Genomic DNA, 22,484 nt, shown 5'->3' with positions numbered 1-22,484 from the left:
CATCTCCATGCTTAGGAGATCCAATCCAAGACTATACTCATTTGTGAAAAATATGAGTTTTTGTCAGTCAACAGGATAGTATATGCTTCCTTGTACTTAAACACCTGCCATACCCACCAAATTCTCTTTTATCCAGTGGCTTTGATTTAGCTTGATCATTCTTGAATTGGTTGTTGTTGTTGGTCCTGATTCATATCTCAATTCACACCAAGTGGTTATTGGAGGGGGCTGATATTATGTTAACAGCATGTAGGGAGAAATACAACTTATTCTTACATATGTCTTTTGGGGAGGGAGTCTCTAATATTCCCTTCACCAATATCCAAAAGCCCCTTTCCATTTACTGTTGAGCTATTGCACATCAATCAGCCATTCTGCAGCTTGTATAGGGAATCTGAAAAGAGGAAGTCAGTAGATATCAGTAAATATTTTGCTAAGATCTATATCCTGGAATATAACCCTCCCTGATGTCCATAACTCACAGAATGGCTATGACCTGGGCTACAGTGGCCTGATGTTATGCCTTAGGGGATGTTGAATAGCCAGCTGAAGCATAATTCCATGTGCAGAAATATTACACTATAGTATGTCAGAGGATCTCAAGTTAACAGGGAAGTGGATCCTACAATCTAGATCAGTGGTTCCTAACCTTTAGTCCTCTAGATGCTTTGGACTTCAACTTCCAGAAATTCCAGCCAGTTTACCAGCTGTTAGGAATTTGTGGGATCTGAAGTCCAAAACACCTGGGGAACCAATGGTTGGGAACCACTGATCTAGATCTTACTTGCCTTCCTTAGAAGTATGTGATAAGGAATAACTTGTCCCTTTTTTAGCTTCCCCAGCTCTCTGTGCTTAACCATGGGCAGGTAGTGACATGCTGACATATCTTACTGTATTTTGAGAAGCTATAAAAAGGCACCCACATATCACAGGTATGTTGTCTCAGCTTCTGTCCATCAGCATGGAATCCATGATACAGTCCACTGAAGATTTTACAGACTAAATGGATTTTTGATGGCACTGGGTGGTTACCAAACCTAGATCACCTGATGCTGTTCAACCACACCTATTAGTCCAGTCATCATGCCCAATAGTTAGGGATACTGGAAACTATAACAAATCTCAAGACCTAAGTAGGGAACCACTGCTCTTCACCATATAGGTTAAATCAGGCATGGGCCAACTTTTTTGTCTTGGGGCTGCATTGTGGGCCTGGCCAGGAAGGCCGAGCCAAGAGGGAAGGGGGCTGGGAACACACTGGATGGGAAGGGCCCAGGAAAGGACAGGGCCAGGAGCGGGCAAAGCGGGGCCTAGATTATCCTCAGGTTGTCCTCCCAGCTCAAGGATGGCGGCTCATCCCATCCTTATGCTGGGAGTAAGGCGGGACTTGGGGCAACTGCCCTGATCCTCCCCCCCCCCCCCGGATCCTTGGGCTAGCCTCCTGGCATTATGCCAGGAGGAGGGTGAGACAGGCAATGACTGAGTGTGCTCCAGAGGGCTCCCAAATGCCGCATGTCTTCCCCAAGCTGTCTTCTTGGCATAAAGATGGGATTGCTTGCACTAACCTTATGCTGGGAGGAGGGTGAGACACGGTGGCTGAGAGCACTCCAGAGGACTCTCGGCTGCTATGTACCTTCCTCCCATATCTTTCTGGCAGTGGACCACTGTCTCCTTATGCCAAGAGGAAAAGGAAAATGAGGAGGGCCTGAGGTAAGCACCCAGGGGGTCGCATCCGCCCCCCAGACCTTAGTTTGCCCATGCCTGGGTTAAATGCTTCTCAAATATATTTCTGGTTAATGTCCTAACTAAGTACAGTAGAGTCTCACTTATCCAAGCTAAACGGGCCAGTAGAAGCTTGGATAAGCGAATATCTTGGATAATAAGGAGGGATTAAAGAAAAGCCTATTAAACATCAAATTAGGTTATGATTTTACAAATTAAACACCAAAACATCATGTTATACAACAAATTTGACAGAAAAAGTAGTTCAATACACAGTAATGTTATGTTGTAATGACTGTAATTATGAATTTAGCACCAAAATATCACAATATACTGAAAACATTGACTACAAAAATGGCTTGGATAATCTAGAAGCTTGGATAAGCAAGGCTTAGATAAGTGAGACTCTACTGTACATTTTTAAAGGAACATGTGACTTCATTGTGCTCAACCATATAAAAATGGAGAAGTATATCTGTATGATAAAGCTTAACACTGATGATAATGTCATTGTCATTTAGAAAACATGGGAAGACCTGCTAAGTCATTCTTAATTATTATCCCAGGCATCAAAATAGAGAGGCAAGAATTCATCATCATATATTTTAATCAGCTGCAAAATTGTTCTGGTGTTATCCTCAACTTCTTGCAAATAACCTTATTATTTTTTGATTAGGAGTAAATTATATTTTTCCACAAAGTTTGAAGTGCCGATAATAAGACTCATAATAAACTTTTCAGTTTAAACTACTCAATTAATTCAGGCAGCAAATAGCTACCTCGGCTACAAGTGAAGCAACAGAATGAGAATAACAATGATTCAATCACCCCCACCCTCTTTTCAATTTGACCATTCATTTGGTCTGATTGCTTCTCATCCTTTTTCTAAACGGTAGCTAATATCTTCTTCTCTCTTTTCATCTTTCTTTTCTTCCTGCTGTAGAATATGCAAGATGAGGAATTTCCTGCAAACTGCTACAGAATGGAGTTGAATAGAAAGCTGGAAGAGAATAGATACAAGGATAAAGGACAGTTATTAAATTTGTGAATGCTATCAGGGGACACGAAAAATAAACTGTATGAGTGACTAGAAGGGTATCAAAGTATGACATTTCATTTTTATGCAGGTCTCAGCATGATAAAGGTAACTGAAGAGCATTGAACAAGAAGATCCTCCCAAGTAAGGAAAATTACTTGTGGATAATCATGGTGGCTAAAGTATTTCATTTATGTGGCCAGGACTCTCTTTTTAAAAAGGGAAAAAGCATGGAGTTCAAGGAGTTTCTAGCCTCACCACCTAGGAGCCATTGCCAAGTATTGGCATAATAAATGATGGTTTTGCCCTATAAAGCAACATAAACGATCATATTTTACATTCAGTAGTAGCAGTTTTCTATCTCTTATGCCAGGAATGGTTAATTGTATGAGGCCCAGGGGCGAGACCCCTTATTTCTCCTAAAGTTACCTGCCACACACACAAACAAACCCAAACTCTTCTGTATTTCTCTGCAGTCTTAACATGGCAAGAAGAAATAACATCCCATTAATTCCTGTTGCGTTTTTCTGAGGGTTTGCAGAACCAATTGAAAACATTTGGGAATAGTATAATTCATTTCCATCATTTCTATCCCGCCCTTCTCACCCGAAGGGACTCAGGGCGGCTTACAAAACCAGCAGAATTTGATGCCAATACACAACAATACAAAAGAATAAAACATAAGCAGTCAAAAACAGTTAAATAAATTAGCAATATGCAATATACAGATGTAAAAACAATACAAAATACTTGAGCCATTCATCCACAAAACCTTATACATAAACCTTAATCCAGCTCTTTGTTTAGCTCTTTGTTTTGAATAAATGGTACTTATGGCTATCTAAAATTGCTGGCCAACTCCAAAGTGCTCTAATACCTTCCCATAAATCCCCAGAAGATGTTATCAAAGGCTTTTTCCACATTCAAAAATAATAGAGCAATAGCCCCTTTGAGTCCCCTTTGGGGAGATAAAGTGGTGTATAAGGTTTTGAGGTCCTTGTGGGGATGGAGGTATTTTAATGTGCTCTCACACATTGGAGGGGGGGGGGGGTTCTGTATGATTTGGGAGAAATTGCTATGACTCTAAAATATCAGAATTTCCTACCTGCAATATACAAGCAGACTTTGGGTGTCTGAGCTGTCTTAGGGGTGAAGGGGGGTGTTTTTCTTTGAATGAATTTGTTTTAACTTCATTTTAATGTTTTTGTTGCATTTGATTTTTTTAATTGTACTGTTAATTGGCCATGTTGGTTGCTATCCCCCCTAGAATGTGATGTAACTTTACTAAATAATCCAATAATAAATTCAAGCATCCAATAATAAATTCAAATATCTTAAGGGTAGTTTAACAGCAGCAGCATCTATTGATAATTCAGTGAGGCCAACTTTAAGATTGCTGTCTTAGGGTGCATCTGTACTGTAGAAGTAATGCTATCTGACATCATTTAAACTGCCATGGCTCAATGCTATGAGGCTGTAGTTGGCGAGGCATTCAGGTAGAAAAGGCTGATCACTTTGTACAACTCCTATAGTTCCACAGCATTGAGCCATAGCAGTTAAAGTGGTGTCAAACTGCATCAATTCTACAGTCTAGATACACCCTTAATGATGCAAGATGTTGGTCTCGGTAGTACAATCTGTTAGCTAGACAAGTATGTGCAGAAAACAAGTATAAAATCATGGGATTTATTAAACCATGGGGACAAAGTGTTTATCACCACCAGCAGCAGCATGAGCACCACCAGCTTCACCATCTTTAATTATATTCTGACTTTTTCCCCCAAGAGAGGACTCAAGGTAGATTCTTAATATTTTATACATTCTTAATGAAGTATAGGTTTTTGTGTTGGTAATTATTTGGGTAGAAGATACACAAAGCTGGGGACACAGATAATGATGAATAATCTTAGGATGTTGAGCTGCATATAAAGATGCTTGAGAGTTTTCTTCCCTCTGCAATTTTAAGCAATCATACCTTCTATATGGGTGCACATATCAAATTAGAATAACTCTGCATTTTTCACATATTTCTTGATCTGGTCAAATGTTACTGTTGCCCCACACCCTGCATCACTCGCTGCACCCCTTACCTCATTCCATGGGAGGAAGCATCCTTGCCCGTCTTTCGCCCATTCTTCTTTATGGAACACAGGAAGCCTCCTTTGTTCCCATGGGAGACTCCTAGTATGCTGCTAGGACGCTTCCTCTATGGAGCTCTGCCATAAGTTGCATGTGATGGCATCCAGAAGGCTCCGAAGAGGAAGCATCTTGGCAGCATGCTAGGATGCTCATTTTCCACCATGTGATGTGGTTGCAAGTTTCTAATGACTCAATAAATGTACCTTAATAGGGCCTAACAATTTGATGTTTAAGTCAAAGGCGTAAGTGGAATAAGGTTTTAATGCTGGGACCTGGAGACAAACTTAAAGTACATAAAGAAGATCCATATGCAGGAACAGTGAAGCAATGCTCATCACTATGTGAATTTTCCATAGAAAGAACTGTACGCCTACCACATTCTTTCAGTTTCCTAAAATGATGCAAAGTCTTGTTTGCAGCATGACAAAGAAAGAGGCTTAAACAAGGATCAGCTGCTACATCTGTGGACCTAGGCACGCTGCAAGGATTGATGTGCTCTGAAAATAAATAGGATTTCCTCCCAAGGAAATAGTTTACTGAGGTTGAGGTTTTGAAATGAAAGACTACTCTTTTGGAATTAGCACACACTGTAAAAGAGTGTTGTCATGATGCATTGCATCCTGTGGGGGGTGATCTCACATCACTTAGAAAGGCAGCTTAGAGTCCTTGCTATTATCATCAAATACAGCAAATACAGTAATATAAGAATCTAATGACCTATTTGCTTTGACATCTTCCAGCACAGTCAAAGCTTGAATACAAATATCATAAACTTGATGATATAGTGCTTTCGATACCCCAAAGGCATCTCCACCCCACCTGCAATTTCATGCATATGTTCTTCTTTCTGTAGTTTATTCATATGAAACTCCTTTCATTTTCAAAAATGTATCATTATGAAGAAGATTGAAAACCAACAAATCCCCAATATCTTCCCTGTCCCCTCTTTTTTTTTTTTTTTTTACAATACTTGACATATCTTATATTTTTAGGTAATAAATACCTCTCCATAGGTAATAATTCCCTATAGCTTTGCCCCAAAAGTTTCTTTTCCATCCCCGATATCCCCATTCTTTTTATTTTTATTGTATTAAATATTTCTACTAATAAAAAATATTTAAAATGTATCATGATTAAAGCTACACAGACAAAACTTCCAGAAATCCCAGTCAGTTAGGAATTGTGAGAGCTGAAGTCCCAAACACCCGGAGGACCAAAGGCTGGGAACCACAGCTATAGAAGGATGGAATTGAATTTTTTCAGATAGTCTTAGATCAGCTACTTTTGCTTGAGGGACAAGACCCCACTTCTACATCCCCCACCTTCACAAGTGCTCCGCTTTGAGCAAGTATATCTGAAGGGAGGCTACACTCATGTTTCTCGGGAAACAAATGCCCCACAATTATATCAGATTACGCAGTCACATGACACGTATTACTCATGTCCAAATGAACATGAGCAGAATGCCCCTCCAGATCTTCCTATTCTGTGTGTGGAGATTGAATTCTGAGACTGATGGGACGAGGCAAGGTCAACATGCCAGGAATATAATTCTTTGTTTCATTCTCTCATACAAAGATGAAGAATTAAAAATCTCTTGACTCTATCACGGGTGAGATTATAACTGAGATACTATATATGCATGTATTTTGACATAAATAATTCCACATCCTCTCACCACCTGGTAGCTATCAAGCCTGAGGAAGGGAGGGATGGAGGAGGTGGGAAGTCACACTTTAAAGAAGCAACTGATTTCAGCTCAGTCAGGATCATGGTGGCAGTGGGGTGTGTGTCTGAGGGTGGGGGGAGCAGAGAAATAAGCCCTTTCCTCCTCCTACATGCAACCAGATCTTCTGGTCTGGATTACCTCACCTATCCCATTCACTCTTGTAAGAAGCAGTGGTAGCAGTATTTTTTGAGGCTTGGCAGTTGTTGGACATGACAGATTTTGGGATGGAGCACAAGGGCAGAGTAACCCTTTGTGCTCCATGCAAACGGGGACTAACACATATAAACTTGAAATATATGTGTATGTATCATTATGAAGATGGCAGGCTGTTGTTGGAATGCTATAATGTACTACAGAGTTCTCTGCTATAATATTAGTACTGTATGTCTGAAATGTATGTAAAATTCATTTATCCATAGGAATAAATGGATTTTACTTTGTTTGTTATCACCAAGAAGGCTGTAATGCTTCACCAAACTACAAACCTCAGGTTTCAGTAGGATGCTACCATGGTGGTTAAAGTAGGGTGATCGTGCTGTAACTTTGAGGTAGGAAAGGTGTGAGAAAAATATGCCTTGTACAGCTATATTTGTCAGAGAGCTGAGGGTGACCAAGTAGATACATGTGATATGCCTATATATGCAATATGATTACCTGGCATTTACTAGGTCTATCTCAAGAATATTTGCTGCCTGAAGCAAAACAGTACAAAAACTTCCCTCCCACAGTGTATCAAGTTTGCTCATGCTACTGTAAAACCTAGGACAGAAAAAAAAAATCCACGGCCCCATTCTGATAGACACATGACAGCAGCAGCGAAAGCTGAAAAAAGGGGGGGAAAGAAAAATGTAAACCTCAGAATTATTGAAGGAGGCAGGAACTCACTTCAGCAACACCTGGGCTGGCCTCAGTACCAATAGAATGAGAAACGTCAGTCACAGAAGGCCACATGAAGGAGAATATTTAGGTTGGAAGCAGATGTCAAGTGAATTTTCCGTCAGGCTTCAGGTTGTCCTTAAATCCAAGGGCAGTAAGCAGTGGTGCTTATTTCTCATAAAATGTAGGCCAAGCACATGTAGTTTAACGCTGCATGTCATCACCCAGCAGCCCAGTGAGCTGTCATTTTTTGGCCTTAGCAGGGGTTTGCATTCCTTCAGTAGACAGATGGGACCATTTATGTCATTTATTTATATTCATCACCAGCCTGAGGGAAGTACACAGTTTGAAAGAGGGCTTGTTGGTGAGAGCTTGAATCTCTGGCAAATGTTTCATAACGGTTCTGTGTGAAATGGAGAAGGGTTAATCTTTGCCAAATGAAAATTACACATTTTGGCTGGTATTTCCCCTTCTGAAATTACAAAAAAAAAATTAAATCAGGAATACAATTAATTAACACATAGACAAACAGAAATATGCCCCACCTACCCCCCCCACACACACACACACACATACAGCTTGCTGCATTCAACTGAGGAATATGTTAGACCAAGAAAACAGTTATTTTTAGGAGCAGAGGATTAATAGCCTTAGAACGGTAGCAGTAGGTAAAAGCAAAGTGATGGTTGTAAGCCTTTGAGGCATAAGAAAAGCAATGAGATTGGTGATGAAAGTATTTCAAAATGAAGAAAAGGTTTCCATAGCAATCTTTTTTTTTACTTAGAATTGTGGAATCCTAGAGTTGGAAGAGACCACAAGTGTCAGCCAGTCCAACTCCATGTCATGCAAGAATACAAAATCAAAGCACTCCTGACAAATAGCCATTCAGTATGTGTTTAGCCCACCCCCCTCCCCAAAAGAAGGACTCCATCACACTCCAAAGCAGCATGATTCATTTTAGAACAGCGGATACCATTGGGAAATGCTTCCTAATGTTTCAGTAGAATCTTTTGACCTGTAGATTTTTTAATCCTGATCCTGTTCAAAGTTCTTTAGTTGTATATTCTGATTTGTTTAGATGTCAACCTGTTTTAAATTGTGCCTTCAGTATCTCACTTTTAAGAAATTTCCATCCATCATGAATTCTCTCTCTTTTTTAGAATTCTCAACCATAGGATTAAACCTAGGTGGCTGCTCCCAAGCTCTGTGGCTTCCTCCTTAGAGAGACTAGGATATCTCCATCTGTGCTTGTCTTCATAGTCAAGTGAAGACATATCTCTGCCACCAGCCATTTGGAGAATGATGAGGAGCAAGCTGCTGAAGATGTTGTGATTTGGATTTGGGGAGGGTGGATGTTTAGCTTTTAAATGTAATTTTTGATGTATTTTTATCATATTGTATTTTATTTTATTACTTATTTATTTATTTGCCATATTTATATCCCGCCCTTCTCACCCAAAAGGAGATTTAGAGCAGCAAACAGAGAGGCACAAGTTGATGCCATACAACACATATCCAGAAAATAAAACATATACATTAAAACACAGCTAAAACATTTCAACATTAAAATGATTAAAATCACATAATCCAATACTGTAGTCTAGACCGTTCCAGTTATTGCACCATTCCACATATACATATTGCACTGATAGGTTAACCAAAAGCTTGGTCTCACATCCACGTTTTCAGTATTTTTGAAAGGTCAGAAGGGAGAGAGCTGATCTGATGTCACTGGGGAGGGAGTTCCACAACCGAGGGGCCACCACTGAGAAGGCCCTGTTTCTCATCCCCACCAACTGCACCTGCGAGGGAGGTGGGACCGAGAGCAGGGCCTTCCCAGGTAATCTTAATCTCTGAGATGGTTCATAGAGGGAGATATGTTTGGACAGGTAAGCTGGGTAGGAACCATTTAGAGCTTTATAGGCTAAAGCCAGCACTTTGAATTGTGCTTGGTAGCAGACTGGCAGCCAGTGGAACTGACATAACAGGGGAGTTGTACACTCCCTGTACAGAATTCTGGCTGCTGCCTGTTGGACTACTTGAAGCTTCTGAACAGTCTTCAAAGGCAACCCCACGTAAAGCACATTGCAATAATCTATTTGGGATGTAGCCAGAGCATGGACTACTATGGCCAAGTCTGACTTCCCAAGGTACAGAAGCAACTGATGCGTGTATCTTTTATTTTAAAAGTTAAATGTATTTTAACATTTGTATTCATGACACAATTATTTAATTGTTTTTTATTTTTGTATTTGCCTTGTATTAAATTTTATTGGGTCATGTTATTTTTAGTTGCCTCAAGTCCCTAGGGGCTGGGCTGTGGCGCAGGCTGTTTATCAGCCAGCTGCAATAAATCACACTGACCAAGAGATCATGAGTTTGAGGCCAGCCCGTGTAGGGGTGAGCACCCAACAATTAAAAATAAAATATAGCCCCTGCTAATTGCTGACCTAAGCAACCCGAAAGATGGTTGCATCTATCAAGTAGGAAATGTAGGCACCACTTATATGTGGGGAGGCTAATATACGAACCCATAAAAATCGTCCAGCCACTGTTGGAATGAGGAAGTGCCATCGTAGTGGATGATGAAGCAGCTGCTCCCCCTGTGGCCGGAATCAAGTATACCCTCAGGAAGCTGGAAGCTGGAGAAGGTTTAAATTGCCTCTGTGTCTGTCTCTGTCTCTGTTCTATGTTATATGGCATTGCATGTTTGCCTTATATGTGTACAGTGTGATCCGCCCTGAGTACCCTTCGGGGTGAGAAGGGCGGAATATAAATACTGTAAATAAATAAATAAATAAATGGGAAGAAAGGTGGGATAAATAGTAAATAAATAAACAGTATTTCCCTAAATTTATTGAAATCAGGCTTTTTTAAGTATAGAATATGTATATATGTTTGGCTTCCACTTTCTACCATATAACAAACTCCAGGTGAACACGGTCAGCTACATTAGGTGTAGGTACATAGAGATCTACTAGCTGCTGTTTCCTCTTGCAACCAAGTCTATGAGTCACTTGGGACCTTTTCAAAAGCAGTTAGGCCCGAAACAGCTGCCGGGGAGGAGGGGGGGGGGGGGTTGAAACAATTTAATTTTTTTTAGCAAATCATGAAAAGTAGGTTCATAACACAAAATCATTTAAATTCTATGATTAATTCTATATTTAGACAATTAAATCAAAATCTATTTTAACTACAATGTTTCAAGTCTTAAAAAACCTGAAAATGACTTTTAATTGGTAATTTAGTAGAAACAAAATAATTCCATTATGCCTATTGGAAACACTTGAAAACTGTGTCAATACACTTTAACAGAAATCAGGCTCTATTAATAAATGTCGGTGGACACTCAAGAGTGCAACTCCAGTCAGTCTTTCTTGCCCCATTGTGCTTCTTATGTATGTTTTCAAGCATTTAAGAGTTGTTGACACTGGCAATGTTGTAGAAATATGAAGAAGTTTCTTCACATTTGAAAAAAAAAGTCTATCACAGATGAGATATGCTTCCAGTGTGTTTGATGGGTTTTTTGTTTTTGCAGGTGTAATATTTTTCCATTTTCTATACCGCAAGTCAAACTCTTCCATCAGTATGTCAGTATCTTGAAGGCATTCATTGTAAAGGTCTGTGCACTTGTTCAAGTAGGATTTTCAATGGCCACAATTAATAGGGAGGAACACTTGCAGTTCCTGAACTACATCCCTGTGCCTTGTAACCTTTCTTGAAGTCCAAAAATGGGATGTACATATTTAGACTATAAAATTCCATTGGTGTTGGTGAAGTTGCCTGGATGTTGCTTTTACAAGTTGGACTTGAACAGATGTGAGGGATCCTAACTTCTCTTTCCATAGACCCCACCACTGATCTTGCTGTGTCAAAGATAGCCTGAATTTTTTTCACAGATTTTGTGTAAATCTCCCTGGCTTTTTCTAAGATAATGTTGACATGTTGCAGACTACAGAAAATGTCTGTTTATACTTTTTGTAATGTTTTGCTAAGCTGAAGGGATGATGACAGAAGCTTTCTTAGGTTGTGTATGGTTACTACAAATTCAGCATTCAGAATAACTAAAAAAAGGTGTCTAGCTTGGGAAGAAGTCTCACAGTTGTATAGAGGACTCTGTTAGTTCTTCAGGTGTTCTCACCACCACGCTGTACAGTTCAACAAAATGTAAAACTGCATCATGTCACTCAACCCAACAAAATTCACAAAGCAGCAATAGATTGTTTGCTCTTGATTCAGGGAATTAGTCTTTTATATTTTTCTTAAACAGTTCCCATCTGATGCTCAGAAGAAATTGTGCACAGATGATATTATTCTTTGGAAATTTCTGACAGGTGGGATGCTGCAAGTCTTTCCTAATGGTAGATTTAGTGAGTGAGCACTGCAATAGATGTAGATAGCAATTAGATATGTCTGCAATATAATTGCTAGGCTTGATCGATCCATGAAAAATTTGATTCTAAACTCGTTTCAAAACTAGAGGGGGCAGTTTTTCGTTTTTGTTGCTAATAACGAATTTGGCCCCCAAAATTTTTCGAAATTAACGGGGGAGGTGTTAACATCTTTTTTTGCTGCCACGCTTATGCAAAATGCCTGCTGGTGTTGCCTATTTGCTGAACTCCAGGAACTTGGCCTGCAGCTACATGGCTATTAGCTTTTAACTTTTTCTGATGTTTCTTTTGAAAGTAACAATGGTATTGCAAAAAAATAAATACAATTCAAAATACGTTGAGCACATTTCATGATCAAGAGAAAACTACTTCTTTCTTTGACGGGCACAATTCAAACCAAATGTTGATTATGACACACAAATCTTTACTAGCACATACACTTGTCTCGTATGCTTCTGCAAAGGTGTTTAGACTAGCTTGTAGGTCTTCTGAATGCACACAAAATATGTTATCATCAGCATATTAGAGTTCTATAACAGATGTTGTTGTGACCTTGGTTTTGGCTTTCAGTCTGCTAAGGTTAAATAGCTTGCCATCTGTTCGATAGATGATCACCACTCCAGTGGGAAGCTTCCCATCAACAAGATCAAGTATCATAGCAATGAAGATAGAAAATAAGGTTGGGGCAATAACACAACCCTGTTTGACACCTGATTCCACCTTAAATGGGTCACTTTGGGAGCCACTGCTGTCTTAGACTGTTGTGATCATATCATCATGGAGGAGCTGCAGGACATTCACAAATTTGTCAGGGCATCCGATTTTTTGGAGGGTGCTCCAGAGAGCACTGCGATTCACTGTGTCAAATGCCTTTGCAAGGTCAATGAATGCCAAGTACAAAGATTGATTTTGTTCCCTGTATTTTTTTTTTGGAGCTGTCTTAGAGCAGCCTCTTATTGAACATCGAGAAAACCAAAGTGCTCTTCCAGCAGTCACCAGCCAATCCCTCTGCAATGCCAGAAATACAGCTTAATGGTATAATATTAGAAAATGTTGACCATTTCCACTACCTTGGCAGCCACCTCTCCACAAAGGTCAACATTAACATAGAAATAAAACATCTCCTGAGCTCTGCGAGTGTTTGAGGGTCGAGACATCTGTAGGGTGCTTGTTTATAAAGTTATTGTCCTCCGAATCCTGTTATATGCTTGTGAAATGTGGACTGTCTACTGACGTCATACTGAACTCCTGGAATGAATCCATCAACGTTGTCTACGAAAAATCCTGCAAATCTCTTGGGAAGATAGGTGGACAAATGTCAGCGTGCTGGAAGAAGAACAGATCACTAGCATTAAAGCGACGCTCCTCTGCCATCAACTCTTCTGGACTGGCCACATTGTCTGAATGCCCAATCACCATCTCCCAAAGCAATTACTATACTCCCAACTCAAGAGCGGAAAATGGAATTTTGGTGGACAGCAGAAGAGAATTAAAGACCAGGAAACCGATGTCCTCACCTTGGAAGAACAAACGGATCAAGAATTGGGCTCTGCAGTTACCTATGTATCCACCACTGAGACACTACACTTGGAAGGTCATCATACTTGGACAACTAGGGTTCGCCTAAGTAAGTAAAATACACTTGTGGATGAAAGAATACTTGCATAAAACTGTAGCACCTGTAGATATGTTTGCAAATTTATAAACAATTTATGTGAATTAAATAGAAATACAGTCACTCTCCTCATAGCTGAGAAAACAATGAACAGATGACTTGTGTGCCTGCTAAGTTTGTTGTTGAAATGCTAACTGTTGCTGGATAAGTTCATATCCTTATTGTTCTTTATTCTTTATTGTCAAATCAAAGACCTGGACAAGACAACTCTTTAATAGAAGACTGCACTCCCTAAAGGCCACATTAAGTCACACAACCTGTGACCTGAGATTTTGAAAAAACATGTTCTGATATTTGTTTTTGCCTAGATTTTAAGCTCCTTTGGAGAACCCTTATGTTTGCCTTATTACTATGAAAAGGATATCTGGAAGGAACTTGAAATTGTCTTTTCATTGGTTACAGGGCAAAAAGGCTCACTGCCAAGGAAGGCAAGGTTAACTAACTATATCTTTGTTTTCCTATCCCCATGGGACAAAAACGCCACTAGGTCCAAAGACATATTCTACTATCTGTTAGGACTTTGGCAAGCTATGCTAGTGTATTTTTCAGCACTTATGATACTGAACAAAATTTGTTGTTGAACTGGTCAGTTCCCTCGTCTTTTGTTTAGAATTGGTGATGTACTTGCACTATTTATATCTCTTATATGTGCAGTGCGGATTGGTGCTTGAACAGAAAAATGTATTTCTGAACAAGTATTCTTTGTTCATCTTGCTTTTCCTATTTTGTGCTCATAAATTTAGGGCCTGTCTACACTGGTGTATTTTAAAAGCTGATTCCACTCACATTTTGCAGCCACATATGGGGTGCGTGTGTGCGTGTGCACGCACACGTGTGTGATGAAAGCCTGCCATTCTGGTGTTGGGAGTGGCCAGATACCCACTCATGCTGATCCGTGCTCCCTGCCCCCCCTTCTCCCATTTTGCCCCAAAATGTACTGTAAAAGCTTCGGTACCAAGACATGAGGCTTCCGCAGAGCTCTTAGCACATCAAAATGATGCCAGGAGCTTTTGAGAAGAAGAAACTAAAGTTAGTGCCAGTTAGACCCCCAAGGGGAGAGCATTCTACAATCAGTTTTCCACAACTGAGGTCAACTATTGGGCGGTACAGGTACATGTTAGATCAGTAGCTTCAACCTATCTTATATGGGGTACCAGTAATTTTTTTCCAGTTTTTCAGGATCAGTGGCTTTAGTTGTTTCTTTTCTAGAAAGTTACAAGAGATTGGAAGCCAATGGCTCACTGATGGATGCCAGGCCATGGACCAATACTCTGAGTAGTTTGTAACATTTATTCTTTTGAGAGAAAAAGGTAGCCTTAATAATATTGGTTGGAATCCTAGATGGTAATGCATATTCTAGAGTAAGGTGATTCATCCATCTAGATAATTCTTACCCAGAGAAGGATAAACAGAACAATTACTGCTCTGTATACATTTTTCTTGTGTTCATTCATATGCCAGTTGCATCCCATTTCCAGATGACTGTGTAAGAATTTATGTCAAAAACAACAAAAAGCACATAAAACTGTATGCATATTCCATACATATTTTGCATTAATTTTCTGAGAAAATATGCAATGCTAGGCAGATTTGTTCAAAACGTGCAAGGTTCCTGTAGCATTTTATCCCAAGTTATGCCACTTAAATGCATTTGGATATTCTTTCCTGTGTGAAGGCTGTTTCATAAATCTGGAGAAGTGTGAAAAATGAAGGATAATTACATTCTGATCTGCACATTAGTCTGGGAGGTTCAGATTAGGTCAGCTCCCACTGGTGTTTACAACAAATAAATTCCTCTTGCATCCCTAGTTTGCATTGGTTAGGCTTCAATGAGATTGCTGTACTGATATCAAGGGAACTAGTTCTGCTGATATCAGTTATTAATGGACTAGTTTGGACAGCATTCTCTCTAATCTTTGAAAACCCATGTGCTCTCAAAACCTGTTCTGGAGGGCTAGGAAACCCATGCAGCATGCTTTGCAGTGGGAGAAAAGGAATTCTGTAGTGCTAGCGTGTCCAGTAGACCAGTGTTGGAGGGAGCTCATTAATTTTCTGAGGGTCTACCTGCAGAATTAATGCAGTTTAACATTACTTTAACTGTCATGACTAAACGCTATAGAATTATAGGAGATGTAGTTTTATAAAATCTTTGGTCTTTTCCATCAAAGAATGCTGATGCCTCACCAAGCTACAAAATAGAAGATCTCATAGCATTGGTCAATAAGGCAAAATGGGGTTGAACGGGGGGGGGGGGTGTTAAAGGAGCAACCGGAGGCCACCCCCCTCACCTCCTTCCTTTTTCATCGGGGGGCATTTCCACAAATTGGCTAAACATATCATTTTAAACCTGAGAACAGTGAATGCCATCACATTACAGAATTGACCATTTTGCACATCTACATCTATATCATTCCCCAAAAATCCACGTCCCATCCAGCTCCTGAAAAGTATGAAAAGATAACTGTTCCCAACACTTTAGACATGGAAAAATGCTCTACCCTTTACTTGAACCCAACCTAATGTGATAAATACAGTGGGCTACCACTTTGGAATGTAGGAATCAGTGGAATTTAGTGAACGTGTTGAAGTGGCTGGCTTCAACCAGTTCCACACCTGCCAGTCTAATAATCCTCACAGCAAAACTGGTTCCTCTCAAAGCATTTCTAGTGCAGATGTGTCTTAGACATACCCAGAGATGAATTCTATTTTGGAGATTGTATAGATCAAACCTATGACTTTTTATAATAATGTCTTTAAGCAATTAGGTACAGCCCTTCTTCAGTTGCTTTTTTGAGTGGTTTCAAAACTCTTAAAAGCAGCATACATTTCTATTTCCATGCAGAAACTTTTATATGGGCTGTACCTTCATTGCTTACATTCTCAGATAAACCTTCCCTCATCCTCCTACAAGATTGCATGCTCTTGTACTTTTTTCCCTGGGAAACTAATGATTGCTTCCACCACAGCCATCAGTCAAGTTGAGCTTTCACAAAGTTGCTGCCATTGTTCACCCAAGTCAGCAACAACTGCTGTCTAAGGGCAGAGTGCTGTGAAAAATTAAATGTTGGAATTGCAATGACTTTTGTGTCTTGATACAAAATATTATGTAAGGATTTTAGAAAATATTTTCATATAAATGGGCTCATTCTATATTTTATGTGCTTTTATTTCTATTTTTATATCAAATATATTTTATAGAGAATTCTTACTCTACCTACAATATCTTTAAATATTCAATTAAAATATTTTAAAATAGGGTTCATGAATGGGAAAATATCCAGTTTTCTTTGGCTGGATGAAATAATGCATATTCCACTGTCTATGAATTTGACTAATCATTCTTTTATTTGTCTCCAGCTAGTCTTCTTATCTCTTTTGATGAATATCTTACAATATCTTAGCATTAAACAGTTCTAAAAATGGCTGTATCCAAAACAGTACTAAACATTTTGCCACAATTCAACATGGCTAGGAGCATCCAGGAGCCCTGGTGACAAAGTGTGTTAAAGCACTAAGCTGCTGAACTTGAAGACCGAAAGGTCGCAGGTTCAAATCCCGGGAGCGGACTGAGCACCCGTTGTTAGCTCCAGCTTCTGCCAACCTAGCAGTTCGAAAACATGCCAATGTGAGTAGATCCGGCGGGAAGGTAACAGCACTCCATGCAGTCATGCTGGCCACATGACCTTGGAGGTGTCTACGGATAATGCTGGCTCTTCGGCTTAGAAATGGAGATGAGCACAATCCCCAAAGTCAGACATGACTGGACTTAATATTAGGGGAAACTTTTACCTTTTACTAGGCGCATCCAGGATGATGTTCTGGAATTTAAAATGTGATAGTAAGCATATAGGACTGGGTCAGTTTCTTACCTGGTTGGGATGGTCTGTATAACCCTTAATGATGAGTTTGTCTGTGAATGGATTGTTCACTATCTTCAAGATGCATCATGATCAAAATCATAGGCGATCATTCGTAATCAGGTATTGTCTTTCAAAAAGACTTTTGTCTTTCAAAAGCAGATTCTTGGCAGTGGGTCCATAAGTGACTGTGAAGACCTATTCTGAATTTACATGGTTTTCACCAATGAGGACATAGATTGCCAGGGTTTCCCAACTCATAGAAAATTGCTTTTGAAGCATTTTTTTTAAAACAAAATGTTTTCAAATAGCATTCATTTTCTAGACTTTACCCTATAAAAACCCCATCCCCTCTCCATTCAAATAAGTCCTTCTGTCATTATGAAAATCACTTTGTTCTTAATGCTAAAGCCAGTGGTTCTCAACCCGGGGTCCCAGATGTTTTAGCCTTCAACTCCCAGAAATCATAACAGCTGGTAAACTGGCTGGGATTTCTGGGAGTTGTAGACCAAAACACCTGGGGATCCACCGGTTGAGAACCTCTGCTATAATAGTATAAGTTTCTATGATTTTTTTCTAACATAAGTGAATATATTTTATCTTAAATGTCCTTATCCTTTACCACAAAGATTCATCAGGTAGTTCTCATTCTGGGCCCCTCTGGAATAGCCTTTTAAAAGAAACAATATCTCATCCCTCACACTTAGAGATGTTTTGAATTTTCTGTCAACTTGCTTGTGGGAATCCTGGTATTTTAAGAAAATGTGTTTCACTTGAATCCTCTGGGCCCCAGAGCCTGTTTTTTGTGATACCCCATCAGGAGCAAAATGGGAAAAGGGGTTCTTTTATTTTTCCCCCCTCTTTGTTATACCCCAAAATAGTAATTAGACTTGTGCAATATGGGTAAACTGTGGTCCATTTTAGGACCTCAGATTTTGGTGGGAGTCCCAATCCGTTATTCAGGAGCCTCCCAAATTTGGGAGGACAGATATCCATTTTTGATCTTTGAAGCTGAAAGATTCATTTTCTATCTGGCCCATTGGTGGCAATTGGGGGGGGACTTCCCACAGGTTCTGTCAAGAGTCAGACGCCAGTTAACAAACAAAACAGAGTTTATTTCGAAGATAAGCCAAAAAATAACATAAACACAGAAAGAATCCTTGAACCACTTCACTTATCAGTGTTTCAAGAGTAGTTTGGACAAAAATAACTCAAAAACAAGCCACGCTATTTTCCCATGCTGGCATTCAATAAAAACTAAAAGATGCTTCAATTCAGCTTTGGAGAAACAAATAGAGTTGACTGCAAGAAAATATGCAAAATAAACGAAGGCTTGAAACCTTCCAGAAGCTGCAGAGTATAACTGAAAGTGCAAAAGCCTCTTTTGACTTCAAACCATTTCTTAAAACAGACAGCCGGCTCTGCGGAGTTAAAGGGACAGTTCCCAAAAGAAAAACAGCAAACTGGCTTGAAAACAAACAAACTAGAAGAGCAGTAAACTGCTTCCACGGTGCAGATAAAGCCAAAAGCTTCAAAGGGATGATGAATAGCCGTCGTCAGGAGAATCCAAGGTCAGGTCGGGAGGCAGCAGCAAATTCCGAAAGGCAAACCAGTAGTCAGAAGCCGGGAGTAGTCGTCAGTCAGAGGGCGTAGACAGAAGCCAGGTCAAATTAAATCCAAAGTCCGAAGAGGGTGCAGTCATCCAAACCAGGTCCACGATAAGACACAGAGAGAGCCAAGCCAGATGGTATCAGCAGCTAGAAATAGTAATCAGAATGCAGTCCAGGGAAATCCATCCCTCTGCTGCAGAGCAGTCCCAGATAACTTACATCCGAATCACAGTCCAAGTCCAGTCTTCACGGAAACACAGAGATCCCAATGGCGCCTCAGCAACACCTTGCCACACACAAAGTGCATTGGCCAAACATTCCCATTTTATTCCCCTTCCTCCTGGGTGACCAAACACTCACACCCAAACACCAGGTGTCCCAAATCTACTCAGAGTCCGAACTCCACACAGCTAGAGCTTGTGGATCCGGAGTACTTAGCAATTCATTGGAGTCCCAATCATCCTGCCCACACTTAGCCCCATGAACACTTAAAGAACCATCCTCCCTTCTCCAAGCATCCCAAGTGGGATCAGCTCCTGCAGAAACCCCAGGTTCAGTAGTATCCATAGGCCCCAAATCCCCAGACATCTCCGGTGGCTGTGCCCATTCAGTGCCCACTTCCCCAGCCACCACCTGTTCCTCAGCATCCATTTCCCCAAACTCCCCATCTGAATCTTCCTCAGAAGATCCCCCATATAGTTCTCTAAGTCGCTTCTTGCGCAACTCCTCCAGTGAACCCTCATCATGAGGGTTTTTTCTTCCTCTTCGAATCCCATCACCATCAACCATAATCCCCGAAGGCGCAGTCACAACAGGTTCACCTTCCCATCATTTTAGCCATTGTTTGTCCTTATATCCTTCATTAAGATGTCAAGAGTCAGACGCCAATTAACAAACAAAACAGAGTTTATTCAGGAGATAGGCCAAAAAGTAAACATAAACACAGAAGATAGCTTTAAACACTTAACTATCAGTGTTTAAAAAGCAGTCCAAACAAATATATATATATCAAAAGTATGTTTTAGCAAGCCAACCGGATTATCCACGAAAGTATTAAGATAAAACTAAAAAGATGCTTCAATTCAGCTTCAAAAACAAATTGAATTGGCTTATAAAAGTAGACAAAACAAACAAGGACTTGGAACCTTCCAAAAACCTTCCAAGAGCTACAATTAGTACCTTAAATCCGGAACAGGAAAATAAAGCCAAGGAAAAACAAACTTAGAGCCGGTGCAAAAGGCACTTTGGGTCCAAGCCCTTACTGTGGCAGCCAGCCGGCTCTGTGGAAGGGACAGTTCCCAAAAGAATCTCCAAACTGGTCTGAGAACAACTGGTCTGAGAACAAATAAACAAGAACTGCAGCAAACTGCTTCAACGATGCCGAAAATGCCAGAAGCTCCAAGGGAAAGGCGAAGAGGCGTCGTCAGGGTGATCCAGGGTCAGGGCAGGAGACAGCAGCAGGGTCAGGAGGGCAAGCCAGTGGTCAAGAGCTGTGAGTAGTCATCCATCAAAGGGCGAAGGCAGAAGCAAGGTCGAGTAACAGTCCAGGGTCCAAAAGGGTGCAGTAATCAAAACCAGGTCCACGAAATGGCACAAAGAGCCAAGGCAATGATGGTAACAGCAGCTAGAAATAGTAATCAGAATGCAGTCCAGGGAAACCCACACAGTTCCAGCCCTCCGTTGCAGAGCAATCCCAGATAACTTACATCAGAAGCAAAGTCCCAGTCCAGTCTTCTTGAACGAACAGAAATCCCAATGGCGCTTCAGCAACACCTTGCCACACGCAAAGTGAAGTGACCAAACACTCCCAATTTATTCCCCTTCCTCTTGGGTGTCCAAACACTCACACCCAAACAACAGGTGTCCCAGATCTTACTCAGAATCAGAACTCCACACAGCTAGAGCTCGTGGATCAGGAGTGCCTAATTGCTCGTCGGAGTTCCAATCATCCTGCCCATATTCAACCCCATGCACACTTAAAGAACCATCCTCCCTTCTCCAAGCATCCCAAATGGGATCTGCTCCTGAAGATACCCCAGGTTTAGTAGTATCCATAGGCCCCAATTCCCCAGACATCTCCGGTGGCTGTGCCCATTCAGTGCCCACTTCCCCAGCCACTCCCCATCTGAATCTTCCTCAGAAGCTTCCCCATTGAGCTCTCTAATCCGTTTCCTGCGCAACTCTTCCAATGAGCCCTCCTCGCGAGGGTTTTTCCTTCCTCTTCTAATCCCACCACCATCATCCATAATCCCCGAAGGCGCAGTCACAACATAAGATCTGCATTAAAAGCATAGAAGTTAAGCTAAACCTAGGAAAACAGCTAACAGCTCCTCTAAACTATAGAAATATCCTGAGACCAATACTTTACGTAAGAGTAGAATGTTAAAAACTGGTTGATTACTTTTTCATATAAAAGATGTAAAACTAAAAATTCTCCTCTATCATTCTTCCTGCATCCTGTGAGAGCTTGCCAGAAGTTTAGTGATACTGGAGTCATATTTCAGGGAATGAACAATATAAATGATTCAGAGCAGTAACTGAGTGGATGGCTCAAAACCATTTGATTATTTATTTTATCCATTGTTTCCTTTGCATTGTCTATTTATTTATTTATTTTTCATTTATTTGTTAATAACATTTATATCCCACTCTTCCTTTGATTATATCAAGGATGGGCACATGGTTCTCTTTCTCCTTGCTTTATCTTCACTACAATCCTTACAAGGTAGGTCAGACTAATAGATGACAACTGACCCAAAGCCATTCAATAATTTTCATAGTATCCTACAACCTACACTGAAATAGCTACAATATCACAGCATCAGTTCAATTTCCCCCCAGTATTGTGTAAATATATCCACATGTGGACCTTAGGTATGCTTATCCATATGCCAGCTCCTGACATACTTTAAAGATCCATAGGTCACCTCACACACAGGTGTTTGGTATTTCAATCTGAGCAGGTAGGATTGGAGATAGTATGGCTACCCCTCCATTTGCCAGACACACAATAATATAGAAAGCTATGTGAATCATCCAAAGGTCTCAGCACTTCTATAATCATTGTGTGTCTTTCAGGTATATGTGGCCTTGTCTACACTGCCAAATAATACAGTTCGAACCGGATTATATGGTCAGTGTAGAATCATATAATGCAGGTTGAACTGCATTAAACTGGATTACATGAGTCTACAGTGTCATGTAATCCAGTTAAATGGAGTTAATCTGCATTCTGAAACTGGATCATATGGTAGTGAAGATCGTGTGTTGCCAGACCTTCTCCGATTCTTCCTAATTATGTTGAAGCATAGAATGCATGTATAAGGCAGCTTTGAGGCTTTGAAGAAAGTTGAAAGGGGAGCCTTTGGGTGATGTACAGATCATTTCTGACTTTCTCGAAGGTGAATCTATCACAGGGTTCACTTGGAAAGATTTGGGGGGGGGGGTGT

This window comes from Anolis carolinensis, chromosome 1, assembly GCF_035594765.1.
Source record: "Anolis carolinensis isolate JA03-04 chromosome 1, rAnoCar3.1.pri, whole genome shotgun sequence".
Taxonomy (NCBI): Eukaryota; Metazoa; Chordata; class Lepidosauria; order Squamata; family Dactyloidae; genus Anolis; species Anolis carolinensis.
The sequence above is the reverse complement of the archived record's forward strand: the minus strand, read 5'-3'. Positions refer to the sequence as shown.